Genomic DNA, 23,873 nt, shown 5'->3' with positions numbered 1-23,873 from the left:
AGGAATTTCATCTTTCTTATTAGGAGTAACAATGAACATTTTTTAATGCCTTTTTATAGATACCCCCTTTCATATCTGCCACCCACTTAATTGGATTATTTTTTATTGTTGGATTGTATGAGTTTTTTAAATATACTGTATGTTAATAATTATCAGTTACATATTTTGTAAATATTTTCTCCCATTCAGTAAATATCCATTTAATTGCTTGTACTTTCTTTCACTGTATAAAAGCTTTTAAACTTGAGGTAATCTCATTTGTTTATTTTTGTTTTTAATTCCCTTGCCACTGGGGTTGAATCACTGAAAGTATCTTTATTGTTGATATCATGAGACATGTCACAAATGTATTTCATTGTTACAGGTATCATATACAAATATTTAATGGATTTGTAGTTTAATTTAGTGTATGGTACTAGTAAGGAATCCAACTTCATTATTTGATTTGTGGCTTTCCAATTATCCAGCACCATTTATTAAAGAAACTGTCTTTTCCCCATTTTATGCTCATGGATATTTTATCATAGATTAGGTACTAGTATGTACGTGGATTTATTTCTGAGGTTTTGATTCTATTCCATTGGTCCATGTATCTACTTTTGCACCAATACCATACTGCTTTCAATTCTTCTGCTAACCAGCCAAGTTTGAAGTCTGGTAATGTGATACCTCCATTTCTCTCCTTTTTTCATCAAGGTTGTTTCTCCAATTCAAGGCCTTTTGTGGTCCCATATAAAATTCAATATATTTTTGTTCAGCTTCTTTGAAAAATGTTGGTGGTATTTTGATGGGGACTGCATAAAATTTGTTTATCATTTTAGGCAGGCTAGTCATTTTGATTATATTGATTCTCCCCATCCATGAGCATGGGATATCATTCCATCTCCTGTTGTCATCATCCAAGTCCTAAAATAACATCTTGTAAATTCTCATTGTATAGGTCTTTTATCTCCTTTGTTAAGTCAATTCCAAGGTATTTAATTCTTTTTGAAGCAATTAATTTTCGTAATTCTTTTGCTAATTGTTCATTGTTTGCATATAAAAAGGTTATGGGTTTTTGTATGTTGATTTGCAACCTGCCACTGTGCTGGACTCATTTATTGTTTTCTAATAATTTTCTGATGGAGTCTTTAGGGTCTTTTATATATAATATTAATCATCTGTAAATAGTGATACCTTCTTTTTCTCCCTTTATTTCTGCTTATGTCTGATAGCTCTAGTCAAAACCTCTAATTCCAAGTTAAACAAAAGTGGTGACAATGAGCATCGTTGTCTTGTGCCAGATCTTATGGGGTAAATTTTCAGTTTTTTACCACTGAGTATTATATTAGTTGTTGGTTTGTGATACATGGCCTTTGTTATATTGAGGTAAGTTCCTTCCATTACCATCTTGTAAAACTCAGTACTTTTAACCATCGAACCCAAATGTGATAGGATAAAACTATTATAAAAATATGTATACCCCTGTTTCCATAATTGATGATACATCTAGAGAGGAATGAAATCATTAATATTCACATGATGGATTTGTAAAAGCAGTTCGTTTTGTGAACTCTTTAATGAGCTTTACTACTAACTACTATGGCTTTCAACATATTTCTTATTTTTTATGTTGGGTTCATGCAGATGAAAACAGAATTGATATTTGACCTTAAACTGCCCAAAATATGGTATCATCTGTACAAATGATATGAAAGCAATATCTGGGAAAAGCACAGAAGGACTGTCCCTCTTCCAGGCTATCTGCAGGATGTGTTCAAGCAGTGTGATGACTCTTTAATAGCACGTGTTACCAGGCCTCCCCTTGTGGCGCAGTGGTTGGGCGCTGGGCTGCAAAGCTGCCCACAGCCTCTGCAGCACCAGATTGATACCCGGCTGCTGGAGAGGGTCCCACATGGTGTGGCAGAACTCTCCTGTCGCACCCACTGCTCCCCTCAGCAGTGTACTTTGTCACTCTGCCTGTTCTGTTCCCCGCTCTGGTTCTGGTAAATTCTCTCACCCTCCCACGCTTCTGACTGTACCCAGTGCTTGTATAAATAAATAAATAAATAAATCTTAAAAAAAAAATAGCACATGTTACCTTGTTACAGACATGCAAGCTTCTTTCTAGTGTTGGGTTAGACCATATTATATTAAGAATCATTTGTAATGATACTGGTGGTATGTTCCAGAATTTCCTCCCCCCTCCCCACACTAGAAAAGTTATATGATGAAGTGAAGGCAGGATGCTAGTACAGATAGTTCAAAGATCTTAAGGGAGGGGCAAAATGTGCCTATCAGTGATGGAATTCATTTATTAAGTAACTAACAAAAATACAACAGAATTCTAATATTTTCATCCTCATAATTGCAAGTAAGGTGTCAGCAAGGGAACTGAATAGAAAACAAAGTAGATTTTTGTAGACTTGAACAGTGACAGATAGAGGTATTGCTAAGACATCTGAGGGTTTTTTTTTTTTAATGAAATCAGTAAGAAATCTTATATTGTTATCAGATAGATTTGAAAAGTATTTCCTGCCAAAAGACATTCTAACTGGTTGGGTAGGATTCAGTTTACTAGTACTGCCCAAATGAAACACAAAGTAACAAAAGTGAGTAGATATTAGAATATATTAGTGATTATGACCTTGAAATAAAAATATGCTGTTGCTTCTCTTTCAATCCTAATTGTCAATGGAAGAATAAACTTGTCCACTGAAAACGGTTATCTCCTTTGTAAAGACTCCTCTATGTGAATCAACACTTTTATGCCATGAAACCAAAACAAATCACTGGAATAATTGAATTCTGATGCCAATTATGACCCATAAACCCTGACTTCAAAATTACGCTTATTGAGACATAATTTTTCAATGTTGCCCTTATAGTAAATGATAAGCATGAATTAAATAAATATATGTGTAGATGAGAATGTGCATTGGAAGTAAAATGTACTAAAGACTGCTTTTTTTTCCCCCTACATAAAGAGCTGGGTTGCTCATTATCATTTTTTTAGAAGAAATGCTATTAGACATGAAACAAAGCTGACTGATCCAACTTTGTTTTACAGAAAAGGGATTACAGCCAGGGAGACAAGAAGCACCACACTTTACAGCATGGCTCCAGGTTCTGACAGATCTGGGGCTAAATTTTGACTCCTTCACTCAGTTTCTGTGTGCCTCTGGCAATATTCCTTAATCTATCACAAAATTACCATTGCATTATTTGTTTAATAAAAGTACTAATAGCATCTATCTTAAGACTTGTTATGATTAAATTAGATGCTGTTAATTTTCTTTCAAAAGAAAAATAGAAAAACAAAATAATAATGTCCTGCATGGGAAAGTAGTTCAGTATCACCCTGAAAGCAGGAGTAAAGCCTGGTTATTCTCTTTCCAGTATTCTGTCCATTATACTAGTTTGTGATGAATCCAATGGGGAGGTTCACCTAGAAATAAAGATGCACATGGTTCTTCTTCCTCCAGGAGCGGAGAAAGACAGGAATGTAGGGTGGATGAAGAAAGAGAAATTCTGAAATGGAAAGTGAACAAAGGCCAAAATTGCTTTGTTAAAAGTGGGACTTAACACATGGCACAACAGACCTCTCCTGCTGCGCCCACTGCTCCCCTCAGCAGTGTATTTCATCACTCTGCCTGTTCTGTTCCCTGCTCTGGCTCTGGTGAATTCGCTCATGCTCCCGCGCTTCTGACTGTACCCAGTGCTTGTATAAATAAATAAATAAATATTTTTTAAAAAAGTGGGACTTAATTTATCTTTTGAAAATCTGGAGTTTTGAGTGTCATGAGAAAAGATGGAAAAAGCCTTTGTAGGCAAAGAGAACCAACTAAGTATGAGAATAGTAACAATACTGAGTTAAAGGTGTAGCTATGATTAGAGGCTTTGGAAGAAGAAGCTTTTTTTTTACTGTTTACAACATCGTACAGAATTTAGAGAAGAAGGTTCACACCTCTTCAGATGTATGTCACCACACCACACCCACCACAAAGGCACCCATAATTCATCATCCACTGGGCCCCCTCAGCACTTGCTCCCCATCCCTCATCCTACTCCTTTATTAGCCTCAATGCTAGTCAGACTCTAGGGTTCATTTTAGCTTAGTTTTTCTATTCCTTTATTTTGTTTCTCTATATTCCGCATATGAGTAAAATCATCCAGTATTTGTCTTTCTCCTTCTGACTTATTTCACTTAGCATAATCCCTTCCAGTTCCATCCATGTTGTCACAAATGGCAAAGAGAATTAATTAAGTAGGAGAATAATAACACTGAGCTGAAGTTTTGGCTAAGTTTAAAGATTCTGAAAGACTATGAAGCTTTGAATTCCAGTAGAATTGCTTAAAAATTCAGGCTTTGCTACATAATAACTATGTGGCCTTTGGAAAGTCTTTAATCTCTTCATACCTTTCTGGTGAGGTTATTGTGACCATTACATTAGATACATTAGATGAAGTTCCAGGCTGGCTGCTCAGGCTCCCAGCCTAGAAAGGAGACTCATGGCCCCCTAGAGCATGAGCAACTTGAGACCAAGAACCATGTCACAGTCATGTTTGGTCAGTGTTGAACAAACTCTGAACTCCTGTTTCTTATATTCTTTGATCTGAATATTTGTTCTGCTATTCTGATTATTAAGACCTCCTGCTTCACTTCCTGGGCCTCTTCTTCTTGGGAATAATATGGGAAGAACAACTACTATGTACACATATTATGAGACTTAACAGTAATACTCCTAAAGCCTTCAGCACAATCCTGCGGAGACACAAATTCAAGTTTCAGTATCTATTATTTTCTAAGTCCTCTCCAGTGAAATGGGATAATAATACAGATTTCCTGAAGCTCAAATGAAATTTTTTAAATGTGAAAAACTTTTCTAATTATAACATGCTAAATAAATGTTGAACATCTTCAATAAAGAATAATTCATCTTTGAAGAAAGACAAAACAAAAACAATGAGTGCTAGAGCTTTATGTTTTCTCGTTAAGTTCGCAAACCAAAGGTTGGATAGACTTCCTATTATTTCCATTAAATATAGTTCTCCAGAGCCTGCACTCTGGAAATCATTTCCTTTACCTTTTCCAGGAAACTCTTCTATAAATAAATGAATTGCCACCTCTGTAGGATCAAAATGTAAGTATTAGCATGCACTCTTAACAAATAAGAGCTCCCCCCCAAAAAAAAATTGGCTACAGGGCTCCATTTTCCAAGGATGCTATAGAGGAAATGCTTGTGCTGGGTGGAAGATAGGACTAAATCAATAGGAATGTTGAATTGGAAAGGATTTATATTTCAGTTTCTTACCATAGCAAGTAGATATTTCTCTACTTTTTGCTCAAGCACTTCTACTAACAGGAAAATCATCACTATATCAAGCTGTTCACTTGATTTTCAGGGCACCTTCATTTTCAGAAAGATCTTTACATTGTGCTAAAATATACCTCCCTTTGGACCATATTCTCACCTTGGAGGCATCAAAATGAGCCTCTTTCATCTTCAATGTGAGGTTGTCAAATATTTAGAGATAGAGATCAAGCCTTTCATCATCCAAGCCTGCTATTTGCCATCACACAAGGGAGCTGGAGGAAAAGGTGGTCAGTGGGTTTGGGGAGCATCTCAGGCATTTGGCGAGCCCTTGCTAACCACAGCCTGTCTCTTGATTGGCCACATCAGGTCCAAAGAAGCCACAAGATGTCACTGAACCACCCCAATCTTCCCCTTCTCTTGAAATTCTCTTGACTCACTCATATTTATGAATCCCTCTCATTTTCTATAGAGTATTAAATAACACTTTGGTAAAAGGCTAGTTCTTGTGGGAACAAACCTCCTACATACTGAATAGCTAAAGGGATTATCATCCTGTCTCATTTTTTCCCCTTTTCTCAGACTCTTATTGTCAACCTTTTGCTATTCATTTCCAATACTTCATCATTCCTCATTTTTGCCCTGTGTAATTTCTTTTTTCCTTCCTAATAAAGCATTTGAGAGGTTGCCAAACTGTTTTATCCTTTCCTCAAATAGAGCAAGGAAAATGGGGTAGCACACACACAGTCAGGAAGGTGTCAGGAAGGAAGAGCATCACAGGAGCACGGAGATGCTCCACTCTGCCTCCCAATGACAGGGAGGTAGGGTACGGTTCCGCGGCCATTTCTGTCTCCTGTTGATTAGCCTCAGCTACTTCTAACTGCTACTCATAAGGGGAGTATATGGTTTCTGTTAATTTTAAGCTAGTGTATCTATTCTCTGTTTTGTCATCTCACTCTTAGTGTCCTAGGCATCAGTCATTCCCATAAGTTTCTACACACCTATTTCCAGATGCTCAGCAAGACTTTTGCCTAGTCTCCAGGGGGTTCTAATTAGTACTTGCAAACTGGAAACAATAACACATTTCACATGAATGGGCTTTTATCAAATGTTTTAGATACATCACAGAGTTCCTTATAACATTTCCTTGATATATGCAGAACAGATATTATTAATAATTATCATTCTACAGATGTAGGAACCAAGGGTCTGGAAGATTATGCTTTCCTGCACAGATGGTATGTGATAATGCTAACATTCCAATGGAGGTCGTCAGAACCAAATTTTTGCTTAATTTACCCCACACTCTTTATTACTTGCATTACTCATTCCCAAAAAGAAACAGAAAAAAGAAATAACCCACCATGGAAATCATGATTCTCAAGTACAAAGAGTTTTGTCTTAAATACTTTACCCTTTGCTTAAAAGAAAAGTAACATCATGAAATATTCCTGGAATATTTCAGTCTGAAGTTCTCTCTCTTCCTTTAAATCCAAGTAGAATGTGTTGCATACTTCCTTTTTAACTCATGTTCATTCCTTTAACATTTTGAATGTCTTTTTTGTACCAAAGTGCCAGACATTGGGAATGCAAAGATGACTAAGATATAGTCCCTGTTATTGAACATTTTACTGAGTAGTATAGGACATGGGGAAATTATTTAAATGGCAAAAAAATAATGATCTTTATACATTTAATGGCTAACATTATTGAGTACCCACTATGTGCCAGGCAGCACTATAATCATTTTAGATATATGGTAAAAGAGTACACAGGATATAATTTATATTTTCTTATGAATGCATATGCCTAACCTATTTGCAAAGTCTTTGAAAACAAGAGCCTTATTTTTTAGTGTTTTGCTTACCTCATGTATATCCTCAAACCAAACTGAACCTGTTTATGGTAACAACCTGGGAATTGCAAATAAAGTAAACTAGGAAATAGTAAAAAAATCCCTACTGGTTTTAATGACAACTGTTGCCAAGGGACACATATATTATTAGAAATTGACGGACTAGGTTGAGGTGGGGGGACCACGAAAGGGCAAATTTTAATAGCATTTGAACTTAATGATAGCTTTAAGTACATTTTTAAAAAGGTCACAAATTGTTAGGATATAAAATATAATGTTTCACAGCTCAAAGGTATATATGGAGAATTAACCTTACAAGGAAAGGAGTAAAAGTAGAAAACAAGGGGTGGGATATTTGCCAGTCTTAGCAAGGTTACACTGCAGTAATAACTAAAATCTCAGGGGCTTGAAATAACAGTTTTCAACCAAGAGCAATTATCCCGAAAGGGAACATTCAACAATGGTTGGACACATTTTTGGGTGTCTCAATTGGGGGAGGGGTGCTATTGACATCTAATGAGGTCAGGGGTACTGCCCAATAGCCTCTGGTGCACAGAACTCTCCACTTCATCTCCAAGAAAGTATTCAGTATAAAATGTCACTAATACCAAGATTTAGAAACTCTAGATTAAGATAACAAAGGGTTACTGCCCACTCATACAATGTGTCCCCCATGGATAAGCCTAGGAATTTACTCAGGGATCAGTCCAGGATTTAGGCTAACAGAGATCTTGGGAGTGTCTCACAGTGGCAATTAAATGATCTTTTTCTGAAGTGACATTCACCCCTTCCACTTAAACTCATTGGCCAGAAATGGTCACACGTTTCCACTCAAACAAAAAGGAGCTAGAAATGCAATTCCACCCTGTGCTTCAGTCAAGAGAGAACCAGGATTTAGGACACAGAGCACAAATGAACAGTTTGACAGAGAGAGAGAAGTGAACAAGAATCACATGGGGAAGAACTCTTGCTGGTCTAATGGCATTCCAAAGTTCTGAAATCAATGCAGCTCCTACTTTCGGAAAATCTTTACACAGAAGGAAGTATAGTCACAACAAGTATGATTCAGGCATTTTTTTTCCCCCATTGGAAATGGTTAGAGAGAATGTCTACCTCATGTTATTAACATGGGAAAGTGATTGACAGACTGTTTAATTTCCAAGAAATACTTTAAAAACAAATGTCTCCCTTCTTTCCTTTACAAAGTAGACATAAGAGCAAGAACATAGTTAAATAAGACTATCAAAAATTGACTACTTCTTTTGCATTCAAGAAGAAAATATTATCTTATACATGATAACTGAGACGTTTGCTCTTTCTTGTCAGGAGGGCATGATTACCTTGTGGATATCTTAAATCCATTATCTCTTTTCCTTTTCTTCCACCAAACTATTGTTAGACTGGGTATCAAAACTGCCAATCAGTCCATATTGTTTCCTTAATTAAAACCCTTCAATGACTTGTCACTATGAATCTCTAACTCCTCAGCAAGGCATCCTCACCTGCATGACTTTGTCTACGCAAATTCCCATCCTCATCTTTTGCGCTGCTGCCCAACCACTGCCATGCTTCCCCACACAACTTGTTCTTGAGTGCTTCATGCTTTCTTGCAAACTGACTTCCTCTACCCACTGGTCTGGCAAACCATATTTTGCTCATAACAAGCTCTTGCTATCACTCCTCTCAGGAACTTGTCTATTTACCTGACTGTCTCCTTCACTTTATGTAAACCTCTTCTGTCAGGGGACACATATCATTTCTGTTTCCACAGAACCTAGTACAGGGTACAGCACAGGATTCAAACAAATATGCTTTAAGAGAACCAGTAAAATAAATTCATTTTGCTATGTCTTCATATAATAATTTAATATTATTTAGTCAAGAGAATATCCAACTCTAAATAGTTAAGATACCATTTTCTTTACTAAACTGGAAAACATTTATATAAAGAAAAAGTCAAGTAGACAGATGTTTCTTACAGAATTATATTAATTATTAATTAATTATTGCCTTTATTCTTCAGAAGTACTTCTTAGGAAGGGACTTAACTAAGGAGTAAATGACTGCATAAAGTTAGATGAGTATTCAAGAAAACTGAATACTTTGTTTCTAGGAGTTTTCAACTCTTTCACCACAAAATTCTACTTTAATTATAATTTGTCTGCTTATGACCTGACTGAGATTTGAATCTTGTTCGCCATGATCATTACCTCTGAAGTTTCTTCAGAAACTAGGGTTTCCAAGAAGATCACCACTGGTTTAGTCCGAATCTGTATTTTGCGCAATCCTATATGAAATGCCCTGCTATAACCCCATTTTACAGACAATGAAATGGAGCCACTGAAAGGCTGAATGGAACCAGCGAGTATGTCAGTTCTGAAAGGCCAGAAAATCCTTATAGTATGATATATTCTCTAACAAAATATCTGTACTTTAATGACTGGAAAAGCCTTGTCTCTGAAAGAATGACTCATAACTTGGGCATGAAAAGTAACTGGGAAAGTAAAAAAGCTTCAGTGGACTTCTGTGTATTATTTTGTTCACTTCCCATCTGAGCTTTTGTCTTTATTTGGAGGATTCTTCACCCCAGGAAAATGGTGGGATAACTATCATCTTCTACGATAGTGAAAACAGTTCCCATCTCTTTCCAGGGCAGATGGACAGCACAAAACAGAACAAGGCTAATTTTCATTATTTATAGATAATTTTCAAGGGATTTAAGCTTTCTGATTTTTATATACAGAGAGAAAACATCATAAGCCAACTGAGATCATTCCTTCACAAACATGACTTCATGTGCCATCCAAACCGTAAGAATGAAACTGAAATCTAAGAGGAAGTGGCAGTTTGTCAACTCTGCCCAAAGAACTCGGTAGAACCACCCTTATGTGCTTATTGTTGAAGAGAATCTACTTTATAGGCTTAGCCTGTTTCAGTGACAAAAATCAGGATGGCCTATTATTTAAGTATGGTAATAGCTTCAACAGGCACATAAGAGAATGTTCCAGGAACACCTTTTCTTTTTCAGTCATATCAATTATGGGTATTTGCTAGTAACTAACTGATCCTGAAAGAGAAGGAAGCAAGAGAACAGTAAAGATAAATTTAGCTATGACTGTTTCAGGGTCTTCCCCTGTTCTCAGATAAGGGGAAGGACATTCACCCTGGTGACAGAGCATTGAATCAATGTCAGAGAAGACTAAACACAACTTTCTAAAGGGGCCACTTGACTTAATGATTCTTATTTTGGACAGTTTTTTTTTTTTATATCAAGTATAAAATAGGCATATGAAAGAAGAGGAATAAAATATTAGCATGAAATTTTAAGATTTATTGATTTAGTCATCTCAATAAATATTTACTGATTATGATTGGCAAAAATCTAAATGGCCCTTTATCTCAGGAAATTAAAAATCTAGTAAAGGAAGCAGATGAGGGCCTCCCTGATGGTGCAAGGGGTTAAGATACAGCCTATGAAGCTAACCGCAGCCACTGCAGCATGAGTTTGATCCCCAGCCAGCCAGGGAGCAACCCACGTGGCACAGCAGACCTCTCCTGACTCGCCCCCTGTTCCCCTCAGCAGTGTATTTCAGTCAGTCTGCCTGTTCTGCCACTCTGTCTCTGATGAATCCTCTCATCCCCCACACCTCTGGCCTGTACCCCAGTTCTTGTATGCATAAATAAATAAATCTTTTTAAAAAAGGAAGCAGATGCATTAGCCACAAAGATTAGATTAAGTGTTAGGAAGGAGAGCATCACGAATCTTAAAAATCCCAGAAAAATGGCAAGGAAGCATAATCTGAAGCATGAGAAGAGTTAAACAAATGCAAACAAATGTGGTGATAGTGGTGGTGGGAAAGATGTGGGTTCAGGTGGAAGAATATGAGCCAAGGCCATGAAATAGATGGGGATGAGCGCACATTCAAGAAATAGAAAGAAATTCAGTGAGACCGAAGTAAACAGGTAAAGGAGAGGTTGGTGGACCACGCTGAAGAGAGCACTGGTACCAGACAGTGCAGTCTTGCAAGCATATCAGGTGTAGAAAACAATGAAAGTGTGGGTCCACCTCAGTCTATTTTGCAGTTAACTTTCAGTTCCTTTAGAGGAACAGGCAAACTTCTCTGATATTGGAGGATACATGTCAGCTCATTAGAATCTTGCAAAGTCAACTGTACTGCTCCTAATTTGTATATGAGGAAATTGAGGCTCAGAGAGGTGAATTAAGCAAGGTAGAGTAAGTTGCAATGAAAGGACAGCATTTCAACTTCAGTCTACTGGGCTCCATCTCTGTGGAGTCTTTAAAAGCCAACTTTGTCTCCTCCACAATTTTGCATATGACCAGTCAGGCTTATGTAAATTGAGTCTGTGTGGAATAGTTTCTATTTTTATTGCTTAATAAAAATAATTTCTATTGAAGTTACATTTATACTTAATACAATACTAAATAGGTCCCAGGTGTATCGCATTCTACATCAACACCTGTATATACTACGTTCACAAGCAAAATCTAGTTTCCAGCTTTCACCATCCAATTGACTCCTTCAATCTCATTTACCTATCACCTTCTCTGGTGCCCTTTGCTTCTGGTAGTAATTATTTTATTCTTATAGCCTAAAAGTTCACTGTTGTTTTTTTCCACTAATTTGTTTTATCTTTCATGGGTAAAATCATATGATGTTCATCTTCCTCCATCTAATTTTTTTCAGTTAGCATAATACTGTCCAGCCCATCCATGCTGCACATGACAAGATTTTATATTTTTTATGGCTCAGCAGTAGTCCATTTTCTATATATCCTACATCTTCTTTAATCTAATCATCTATAGGATGCTTGACAAGTGTGCTTTAAATGGCACTTTAAATCACATGGAGTTTGCGATTTCCAACTCTGCTATTGTGAGTAATACTGTGATGAACTTGGGGGTATATATTTTTATTTAAATTAGTATTTTCATATTCTGGTAAATACCCAAAACTGGATTTCTAGGTCATATGATATTTCTGTTCTTAATTTTGAATTTCTGAATTCTATTTGATATTTCTGTTATTTTTGAATCTCTATACCTTAAGAAATCCCATAATGTTTTCCATAAAGGCTGTCCCATGTTACATTTCCACCAACAGTATTTGTGGATTCCCTTTTCCCCACATATTCACAAATACTTGTTTCTTGTGTTTTTAATAATAGCCATTCTCACTTGTGTGAGTGATATACTACCATGGTTTTGATTTGCATTTAATAATAAGAGATGATAAACATCTTTTCTAGTGCCTGTTGGTCATCTGTAAGTCTTCTTTGGAGAAGTGTCTATTCAGATCCTCTATTTTTCAATAGGGTTATTTGTTTTATTGTTGTTGAATTCAATGAGTTCTTTATTGCTTTTTAAAATTGATCTCAGCATGATTTCCTTTCGGCCCAGCCTCCTTGTGAATCTTCAAACCAGGATCAAAGTAAATTTGCATGGTTGGCTTAAAATGATCTTGGGCTCACCCAGTTACAGGTATATTCACCACTCAAAGGCCATCCTGTCCCTCATCTGAAATGTGAATCACTGGTTCATGCCAGTCACATTTTGCATTATGAGTTCATTGTTGAATCCTCAACAGGTTACTCTCATCCTACCTCACTTCTGTGGAATTTATAGGGGACTCAGAATATGTCAGAGCTGAAACTGACTCACTGTAACTTCTCACTAACAGAGATTCAGACGAAATAGGTTCCTGATACATTCAAGGTCTTCATGAATGAGAAGATTGATAGACATCACTCTGTTAATTCTCCCATTAAAAAGAAATAATGAAAAACTGAAACATTTACATTACTTTGATAATTAACTTACTGAGCAGTATTTTCAGAGAGTGCTGCCTTCAGTGGAATCACAAATATCTTTTTCTTGATGCTGTATTGAGCGTATGGTGGACTCGTTTATGTCATAGAGCTAGCACACTGCCAAGTATGACATTCCATTCCTTAATGAATCCAAGAGTTCAGCTTTCTGGCAAGGGACTATCACTTTTGTAGGCTTCTTATTTTTTATTTCCTTTCAGCACCAGCTCTTGCAGTTGATGTTCTTCTCTTGTCTAGTTTTGTATTTTTTTTTTCACCAAGAAGTACAATTTATCACATTATGAGAATTGCTAAATTCTCGTTGAGGAGTGTAAAACCACAAAACTGATTAAAGCACAAAAGCTGGTGGTTGGATAGGTTCATAGACTGTCTTGGTCAAAATGCAAACTGTATAAACCCATGTGATTTAACGTGCTATTGCAGCAAAATGATAAATCACCCCACATCCTGGTCTTGCAGAGTCTCTTGTGAATAGTTGAATTCATGGACACTAAATTCACAAATGCTAAGGGCTAGTCTGTTTTCACCTAACTTGAGTTTTGCTTTTTATGTAATAACATCCAAAGCTTGAAGTCCTTTGTGTATACTTTGTTCTCAACTCAGCCTGCCTTGGGTCTCTCTTTCAGCTTCTGCCTTTGACGGTGAACTTGCCACATGACTTTAATCAATTTATCATTGACACTGACCTTAATGGTCCCCTAAGAATCCCCCTGGCCATTTCTGGTTATTCTATTCATCTGTTTCTACCAAACAAATGTATCTGACCAAGGATATAAACAAACTAAGATTGCCTAAGGATCTAGTTTACATTATTCTGGGTGAAACAAAAGCCCATTAAAAAAATGACTTAAAATTTTTCAAGTGACAGTGTCATAATTTCAACAAACTATTACATGTTAGTAGGAAATATTATATGTTAAATATTAAATGTATGTCAATGGAAAAAATTAATAGAAATATGGGGACATGATGATGACATAAGATTAGAAACCAAACAAGCTATAAAATTGCAGGAATAGGGAGATTTCAATGGTATAATAAAAGTGTACAAAAACACAAAAATTCAATATACCAACAAAAAGCAATCATCTTTGGGATTATAAATAATTCTAATTTCCCTTTTATAGTATCTTGGGTCTCCAATTTTTTATAATCCATAAAAAAGATTATTCAAAATCTCAACAGTTCCTATGAAGTAGCTTAATCTTGAAAGAAGGGAAAACCAGCTCCTTCAAACACTGTTCAAATTCCTCCACAGTTTCAGAGGCTAAAAATCAAGGCCAGCAACTTGAGGAATTTAATAAAGAACAAGAAATAAATCCCAACTTCAATTCCCCTGCAAATACGACAGGATTTTTAAATGTGCCTGGAAAACTGCATCTGGGGTTTTGCCAATCCCATAACGTTTGGGATGTTTGCTGAACCCAAAACACAGCCGGGCCCACCCATCCATAATTAAAGCCCTCCCCCCAAATGAATTCATTGCTTTGTGGCACCATCTGTCTCATTCCCTTATTTACATAATAGGGAACCCTGCTCCAACACAGCAAATGAGAAGCGACAAAAGAGTGGTGAGTAAAGATGAAATGTATACATGTATACATCAGATTATGTAGAACATGGTCAAATCCCTCCAATTTAAAATATACAGAAAATTTCAAAACCCATCACAATTTTCACCTGGGCCTCTTTCCAGCTCTCGGAACCTCCTGGCTCCTTCTGCTGCATCTGCAACTCACTAATATGGCTTGATTCACTCAAAGAGTTCATTTGTCACATTTTATTTTATTAAATATTTTATTTTCCTCTTGTGGACCCATTAGAACACCAGTTAGAGAAAGTGACATAAATCAATTGCATTTCGTAGTCACTAAGGATGCAGAAGAGAAATAAGCAAGTTCATAATAACTTGAAATATAAAAAGAAAAAAAAAGTTGTCCTCAATATAGAGCTTCCTTGAATCCTTCTCATTTTCCTCCTGTCTGTCTCCTGGGAAGTTTCTGTCCTAATAATGGAAGCATGAGCAGTGGATCTGTTCAAAAACAAAGGGCTGATATTTTAATATGCAGCAGTCACTTTAATCCCATGATTTGTGTCCCTGCCTGTGAGAGCTGGGGCAGGGACAGTCACAGCTGGACTGGGGTGCACACTAGTCAGAGTCAAGTGACCTGGATTCACATTTGGGCTCTGCAGCTAACTCTTGGTGACCTTGGACATGTGCACTTCTAAGAACTTTAATTTCCCAATCAGTGCTCTGCCTTATCCATAAACGCCTGCTTGACATTTCCCTGGGATATCTAGAACCCGATTTTCTATGCCTATAATCACACATGCAAGAGGATGGAGGATTGGGGGCTCCAAGTTCCTTTAGTCTGAGCTCCTCTCACCAGGAGAAAGTGACCTCAGGCCAAAAGGGAAACAAATGCCAAGGGCTAGTGCCATATACTGTCTTCGGTACCAGGCAACTCTTATAGTTGGAGTCAGAAGGGAGCTCCTGCAGCGCAGCACTGACAGTCATGGGAGCAGCTACACCTCAGGCTTAAATTGTTCAAGGCTAAAGCTGGGAACAGAGGCTTTAATCAGTGCACCACAAAGACCCTGGGAATCAAGCTGGTCTAGAGTGAACAGATTCCACAGCCCTCACCAGGTCTCTCAATCAGAATTCCCTGGGACAGGATCAAGGCATCAGGGTATTTATTACATTCCCAGGTAATTTTGATTCATAGCCAAGGTCTGGGGAATACTGGCTTCCATAACTCTTGTTGTGATAAAAGAAAGGTTAGCACATCTTTAGATGAAACATATCCTTACTTTCAAACTCCAGAAGGAATTTTCCACATGTGTCTTTACTCATGGGTCACTGATCAGCAGAATAGGTAAAACTCCAGCAGTTTTATTCCTCAGATGCAGAAATGTTCATGTGGACACATCATAGACTGACCTGCAATCAACCAGAGGCCAAACCCCTATGCCTTTACCTAGTGAATTAATTTCTTCTGAGGCTACACTTACAAGGTTCAGGCCGAGCTTCTAATCAATGCCTGACAATGCACTGAGGCAATGCCCAGCATCACCAAGGAGAAGCCAAAGCCTGTCTCCACAATTTCATCCAGTAGCTAAAATCACTTTCCAAAACAAGCACAATGATGATAGTATTTTTAATACATACAACTCCAATTTTCTCAGTCTTATCAATGTATGAAATAAAAATAGCTTCAGAAAACATTACAATTTTTTAATGATATATAACACTATCCAAACACCACCTCTGTCCTTTCCTTATAAATGCAACTTGAAGACAAATCAGCTAGACCTCTTCTCCAACAGGATGCCCTCTGCTAGCCCCACCAGTCCACATGGGAGAATTTCCTGTTCCTGTTGCAAACTGTAAGGACATGTATTAGCAAACAATGCACAGCTTGGACTACCCGGCCTTCCATTCATTAGCCACACAACCTTGAGACATTCAGTAAGCCTGATCATCATCTGTAAAATGGAGTAACAGTAACCTGACAGGGTTGGAGGCTCAATGACACAAAGGACATGAAAGGTGTGCATAAGCTATAAAAACAAGGTGTGCATTACTAGGTAGAGGCCCGTGTTCCCCTGTGTGGGCAATGTAGTAGAGGAGATAAAAAATTAGGTAACTTAGTGAAGTTCTCAAGTCTCTGTGGAAACCTAAAGGTGGAAGGGATTTGCCCCGACTGAAGAAATCACATGATCCTTTCCTCAGGAAAGAATATTTGAACTGAGTCTTTAGGATAGGGTAGTGGTTTTCTAAGAAAATAAACAAAGACAGTAGAACTAAAAGGGAATTTTAAAAAGGATGTTGATTTTAGGAAACAGGCAGGTAAATTAACACAATTGAAAAGGTACATTTTGTGGACTAGGAATTATATAAGTGAGTGGGGAGTCTGCTGATGAAGGATTTTATTACTCTGTGATGAAAAGGAAGGTCTTTCCACTGAACATGTGGAAGGGCCAATGATCAAGGAAGGTCTTTATAAAGGAGAATGACATCATCAGATTTGAGTCTAGAAAGGTTGCTCTGGAAATACTGAATGAAAAATGGGCTGGAATAGGGAGGTTGGAGGTTAAAAAAAAAAAAAAAAAAAAACACCCTACAGTTAAAGAGGGTATTTCAGGCATCCTGGAAAGTAAAGAGGCAGTGGTAGTGAGGATGGAAAGGACACCATTGAAAGGGAGCAAAATAAATAAGGCAGGATTCAGTGACTGCTTATATATGGCAGGTAAAACAGAATGAGAGGTTAGAATCAAAGGCTATCTCCCAGGTTACAAATGCAGGTGACTGGGAAAATGATATGTACCTAACTAAGAGAGAAAGGCAAGAATATGAACAAATTACTCTTATTCTTCTAGGTAGATGTGGGAGAGAATGAATTTACTTTGAGGCAGGCTGAGTTCAAGAGTGCCTGTAAAAATCCAGAATGAAAACTCTAGTAACTATGGATATGCATCTCTCTAATTCATTGGGAAAAAAACTCAGGGGAAAGAATCTCATTATGTGGAAGCTCGAGTAGTTACTTGATGTGAGGATATTCTTAGAAGTTTGTTAATAGCAATTACAGTGGTTATTTTCAGAAATTGAACTGCTTTGAGGATCATGTTTCTTTTCTCATTAACCAAGTTCTCTGTTTCGATCCATACACCCAATAGTAGTCAACCACATTCTTGAAACTCCAAACAAAACTGAGGACATTTCAGCTATGCCATGTCCAAAATGAGTGACTCTAGACCAAGGTGAAAGTTGTCAACATGGTCAAATGAGACAATATGCATGAAATTGCTTTGAAGTTCTCCAATTAACAGCATGTGTTTTTTCTCTTTCCTTCTAGAGAGGCAGAGTCCACAGAAATGCAACGAGAAGTTCAGTGCCCATGGACAGTTGTGCTGGCACACTGTCTGACAGACAGCAGTTATGCAATTACTGTTTGGTGAATAGATCTCTGAAAGAAGGCACATGTAATTTAAACAGAATAAACATTCCAACAGAACTGAAGGAGGCCAGAAGAAATGATTTCCAAAAGTAGGGCATTCAGATTTTCATTAATGGTGGCATTTCAATTTGGTCCCAAGCTAACCACTAGGGGCGTTGAAAGTGGGAACTTGAAATTTTTTTTCTCTCAAGAAGGAAACTAAATGTTCAAAGAAGGGGTGCCTGGGTGCGGCTTCTTTTAAACAGTGGTGAAATGCTATATCAGGTCATAAACCTGTGGTATAGTTTAGTGACTGTGTTTAAATGGATGCTTCTCATTGCCTTATGAGATCCGGAAAAGCCATAAAAATTCATGGCCTACTTGTGGCTGAGCTCTAATAAAGGAATAATCGGTGCTTTAAGCAAGGGGTAATGGGAGGTACAGTGGGAGATTTACTGGAGCAATAAGGGCTGCAGAAAGAGAGTAGGTTTTTCATGCCAATTACAGACACACACCAGTGCAAGATTTTCCTGACACACACTTGCCATCCTGTTCTGTTAAGTGACAAGATGGTGTCCTTAGCTCTTCTCCTGCACTTCCAGGAATCAAAACCTTGGAATATTTCTCTGTCTACTCAGATAATAAAAGTTAACAAAGGTCCAGTGAAGTTCCATGGGAGACCTGTTATGGTGGAAAGAAGTTGAAATTTAGATTAGGGAGAACTTCAGTTTTAATTCAAGCTCCATCTTCAGTGATTTTATTATTGCCCCCAATTATTCCTTCTCAACTACTCATTCCTGTCCCTCAGCATGAATTTGAGGTGTCTCACAGTATAAGAAGTACACATTTCTACCATTTGACTTCAACCTTGATCACGTGATTTGCATTGGCCAATGGAATATGAGTTAAAGTAACATATGCCACAACCCAGGATGCCTTTAAAAGACTTTGGGATATTGGCTGTTGCTCCTTTCTCCCTGTAATGAGAATATGCTCCATGTTGAGTTTTCGGCAGGGTTCTAGAATATAGAACACATGGAGCAGGGCCACAGCTGACCTCAGACACTGGACTAGATATGCAATATGAGTAAGAAATAAAGTCTTGCTGTTCCAAGACACTGAGACATTGGGGGTGCTTGTTATCTCAGTATAATATCATGAAAGCTGACTGATACACACATTTTGGGAAAAGCACTTAGGAGCTTTATGTTCCTAAAATGGCTACAATATACCCCCCTGTATGATCATGTGTGGAGAGCAAATGAGATTCCAGCATTAGGTATGACACCCAGAGGTTGTTCAATCCATGGTGATTATTATGATTCGAATTTGCTACTCAATTAGGGTGATAAAAGAGTCTAAGTCACTTTCTCAACAGGTGCACTCTGGTTAGCTATGTCTCAATGACTTGTGGCTGTGGAGTCCCTGAGCCTATGCAGCAATTGGTGGTAAATTGGACATTTATGACACTCTTCTTCCAGGACCAGAGAGAAAGAGTCTCTCAGATCTTTTTCATTACAGCCTTCACAAGCTGTGAAAGGAATAGCAGCAGGTTCACTTTCACCCCATTACACGTCCAGTCAATGGAACGGTGCCTTTTCCTTACCTGGGGTGACAGCCAGGAGGCTGAAGGCTGACTCCGCTGGGCCTGGGCATGTGTACACACTGCTGTGACAGACAGGGCACTGTGCTCACACAACCACCGTAATACCCCCTCCCATTCCCAGTACATGAAACCTCATTTTCATTTTCACAATAACTCAATGAGGTTTTCACTCATTTACTCACTTTTTCAAACAACAGACTGCCAACTACAAGGTCCCTGTCTTCATGGAAAGGTCTTAAGGTATTATTGCCCATTTACTGACTACTTATTGTATTTATTCTACAAACATTGTTTTGCATCTACTGTGTGCTGGGTATCATTTGAGTCAATAAATATACCCAAATGAACAAAGTCCAGTCTCCACCACCAAGCAGTTCACAGTTACAAAGAGGCTACAGATATGTAAGCTGTCATATGTGAAAAGCTGTAGCAAAAGTGCCATCAAAGAGCATGAACCAAGGAAGTGGTTCATTGACCAGAGACATAAAGGAGAGAGATGTTGCCTGGAAAACCAGGGATGCTTACCCACAGGAAGGGGCCTTCAGGATGGGTTCTGAGAGATGACTATCAGTATGCCAGGTAGATGAACACAGAGTAAAGATGAGTCAGTGGAAGCTATGTAGAGGCTGGAAAGAGTTTTTGAGCATAGCTAGAGCAAAGGAATATTTGGGGGCAAGAGAGAGAGATACAATTCACTGGACAGGAAGAAAGCAGGTTGTAAAGAACTTGAGGCCATCATCTCTACCCTGAGTAAGTTTGTACAAGGGCAAGGAACTAGCAACTTTTACAGCCTGATTTAGGTTTGGAACCAATATATTTGAGCAACAGAATAGAAGACAATGCATCAGACACTGGTTACCCAACTGCAATATTAAACAGGTATCCTCTATACTTTCAGCAGCTGATGCCATTGTAGGGCAAGCTTTTAAGTTGTAGGCAGACTATCCAAACTAGAATAATCCCAACATTCTTTCAAGGGATCCTGATTGGAGAGGTCAACTCCATAGAAAGAGGCTGAGAGGAGTAAGTAATTCTGATAGCAACGTAAGTTGTTGCTCAGTTTCCAAAATGGTTCTTAAACACTGGAAAAACCCAGTAATCTCTGCTCCACTATAGAGTAGAAACCTGAAAGGTATATTTAGGGTCTCCAGGTAGAATAATTAAAAATCACACTCCACGATCTCACTAATTCACTCTTCCTTCTTTGGTCATAAGCCATAAAGTTTCCAGCAGAGTTCTCTGAGATAATAAAGACATGCATTGAATATTTACAATGTGCAGACATACACTAAGTGTTTTACAGGAATTCTCTCTTTTACTCTTCATATTTATAAGGTATAAGTTACTATTCCTATTTAGCAGATGAGGAAACTGAAACATGAAAATTCTTGCTAACTAGGCCAGTCATACAGCAAGTAAGCTTTAGAGCGCAGGATGGGATTTAACGGAATCTAAGTCCAAAGCTGAACTTGGTGATTTTCCTAACATTCTTCATCATGTATGGGAGTTTAACTTTGTCTTTTGTTCCAATGTACAAGTGTTTGTAGACTTCAATCTCATCCACAATTTTTAGGTGAGAAAATGAGTGAGAGACATTAAGTGATTCACCTAATGTCATACAGCTAGAGGTGGCAGAGCTGAAGCTTGCATACAAAGTCATTACTTCTTTGCTTTCTATTTGAAATCGTCTCATTAATCTAAACTAGGCTAAGCACATTTTATCCTCCCAAGGGGGTTTAAAAAAGGGGGTGAAGCAAGATTGGGGTGGGAGGAGGGTTTAACTGAGTGATTTTTGAGCATCAAGTCATCTGCTCGGCCCTTTATAGCCAACACTCATCTATTATTCAAGCAACAACCTGGTGAGGTTGATGTTATTGCTTCCATTTTCTAAGTGAAAAAACAGAGGCCTTAAGAGGTTAGGGAAACAACTCCAGTTCACCCATGAAATGAAGCTGGAGCTCCATGCCACCCCTTCACAACTATGACACCCATGTCCTAAAGCTGCACTGTGCTCTTCTGGCAAGAATATAATTGTGGGTCCCCCCTTGTAGGTATGTGCTTTATTCTGTACCCACTTTTACCCAGTCCTCATTAGAATTAAGGAACAAAACAGTCTTGAATCAACACTGGCAGTCATCTTTCATCCTCCCATTACAAGATTCAAGCCAGTATGATTTAAATGGTATTTTTAAGCAATTTTCCCCAAGGCCCTGGGTCAAATGGCTTCAGATATTCTGGGAAGTTTCCTCTGCCTGCTTCTATCCCATGACTCTTTTCACCTGAGTACAGCAGTGAGAAGCCTCACAATTTATGTAAGGCTCACCCACTAGAGAAAACATCTTTCAGACCTTGGTTTGAAATTGCTGGGTGAACCAGGTCATATTTTAGGGACAGTGAATGTGTTAAATTATTTTCCATGTATTTGGAGTTTAATGCAGTAACAGAAGGTTCTCACCAGAAACCTTCTCCTGTAACTTTGAAATATGTGTGTACAGCAGAGAAATTTTTCTGGTTTTGATGCCCTTACACAAATTGTCAACATACTCTATCTTTTTTCACAGCTCTTTGATGTACTTGAAGGGGCTTTCTTCCTTGAACAAGAAGCCACAACTCCAAATGTGTTTAAAACAGAAGCCCCTAAACATTTGAAGTTCAGTTCAGAATTACTAAGCAGAAACTTGGCAAGAAGACCTAACTTATATTTTAAAAAAGAAAAAAAAAAAAAACCTCTTCCATCCATGAAGTATCAAATGCAAACTTCCCAATAGAAAACAGACTTCACATCTATGTCATGCTGATCTAACATTTTAGTCACTGTGCTTTCTCCACATCATTTGGTTGTATTCCTTTCAACTCAGATTCAACAAGCCCTAGTCTTAATCTCCAATCTTCTCCACCTAACACCTTTTGTCTTCTTTTTCATTTTTGCCATCAGTACCAATCACACAGGCTCAAAGGCAAAATAGCAAATCTTCGATTCTCTCCAGGCCAGGAAGCATGCCTTAATTATCATTATATGCTTAGCACCTAAGCAGTGCTGGTACACAAGAGACACTCAATAAATATTTGTTCAATGATTAATTTAAAAGTTGTCTTCTCCTAGTCCCTCTTTTTCATGCAAGCATCATATCGCTTCAAAGACCCAGCCATTTATGTTTTGTTATATGAATACCCCAGGGCCAAATATGACCCACCTGATCAGGGGCAATCTGTTTTTGTTTTTTGGAATAAATTATGTGTGTGTGTGCACACGTGTGTATACAATATATATATATATATATTGTAGATATATACACAGATTTATATGCATGTGTACACACACACACACACACACACACACACACACAGTCTGCCAGAACTAGAAAACAAGAGGCCAGTGGTTCCAAATAATTATGTGTCTGAGTGCAGATTAGGGTCATTGTAACAGAAGTGGGTCATATATAACTGTCATTGAATCTAGGTCCAGTATATTAAATTCTTCTTCAAGATCAAGGTAAGTACATAGCCCTTTAGATCATGCCAAAGGCTCACTCACCAAAGAAAAAAAATACATACCATATCTTGGCCATAAACATATTAAGAGAATTCATAAATTCCCTTTTAAGTTCATAACATGCTTTGTACATGGAAGTTACTAACTATAGCTCCCATGTGCACTTGAGTCTCATTTGAGTCAGGTGGTAAACAAAACAAAATTTTATTAGCCCTCTTTTAAACTAAAAATTTATTATCAATAATAGATCTGAACTTTATTTCTGCTTATGAGGTCCTCTATAAAAATATGCATCATTTTACTTTTTTCCTTTGTTTTTCTCTTTCTCCCCATTTAAAAATATATTTATCATTATTCCTAAGGCTACTGTAGTAGTAACAGCAGCAGCAATAGTTCATATCTTCCCATTCTAACAGATGAGAGGTTTTTAACCTGAGGTCTAAAGTTAAACAAGAGAGACTGAACTTTTCGCAGTTAGATATAAGAGCCTGGATGCAAGAAAGCATCATGTATTCTACTTGGCATAAGTCTATAAAATCCTTAGACACAGTGATGGAAATAAACAGATGCAAACATTCGAAATTTATTATGCATAAGATACAGTTCTAGCTACTGGGGGTAAAGCAATAAATCAAGTTCCTGCCCACCTGGGTTTTCCATTCTGATGGGGGCAACAAATGGTTAGCAAATAAATGCATAGGATGAAGATGGCCACAAGTGCTATGGAATAGAATGAAAGAGACAAGGAAGACAGAGTTCTATAAAATTGTCATCTTATGTAGTGTGGTCAGAGAAAGTCTTGCTGAGCAGTCTAAGAAGTCTAAGATGAGAAAACAGGGAA

General features: G+C 37.7%; 1 long non-coding RNA gene across 2 annotated transcripts in view; it reads right to left on the bottom strand.

Annotated features, from left to right (window-relative positions):
• The window catches only part of LOC129144887 (uncharacterized), a 210,494-nt gene that overhangs the window by 1,676 nt on the left and 184,945 nt on the right, over positions 1-23,873 (bottom strand). The gene's annotated exons all lie outside the window — the stretch shown is intronic.

This window comes from Talpa occidentalis, unplaced genomic scaffold (genome assembly GCF_014898055.3).
Source record: "Talpa occidentalis isolate TD23 unplaced genomic scaffold, MPIMG_talOcc4v2.1 talOcc4.7, whole genome shotgun sequence".
Lineage (NCBI taxonomy): Eukaryota > Metazoa > Chordata > Mammalia > Eulipotyphla > Talpidae > Talpa > Talpa occidentalis.
The sequence above is the reverse complement of the archived record's forward strand: the minus strand, read 5'-3'. Positions and strand labels throughout refer to the sequence as shown.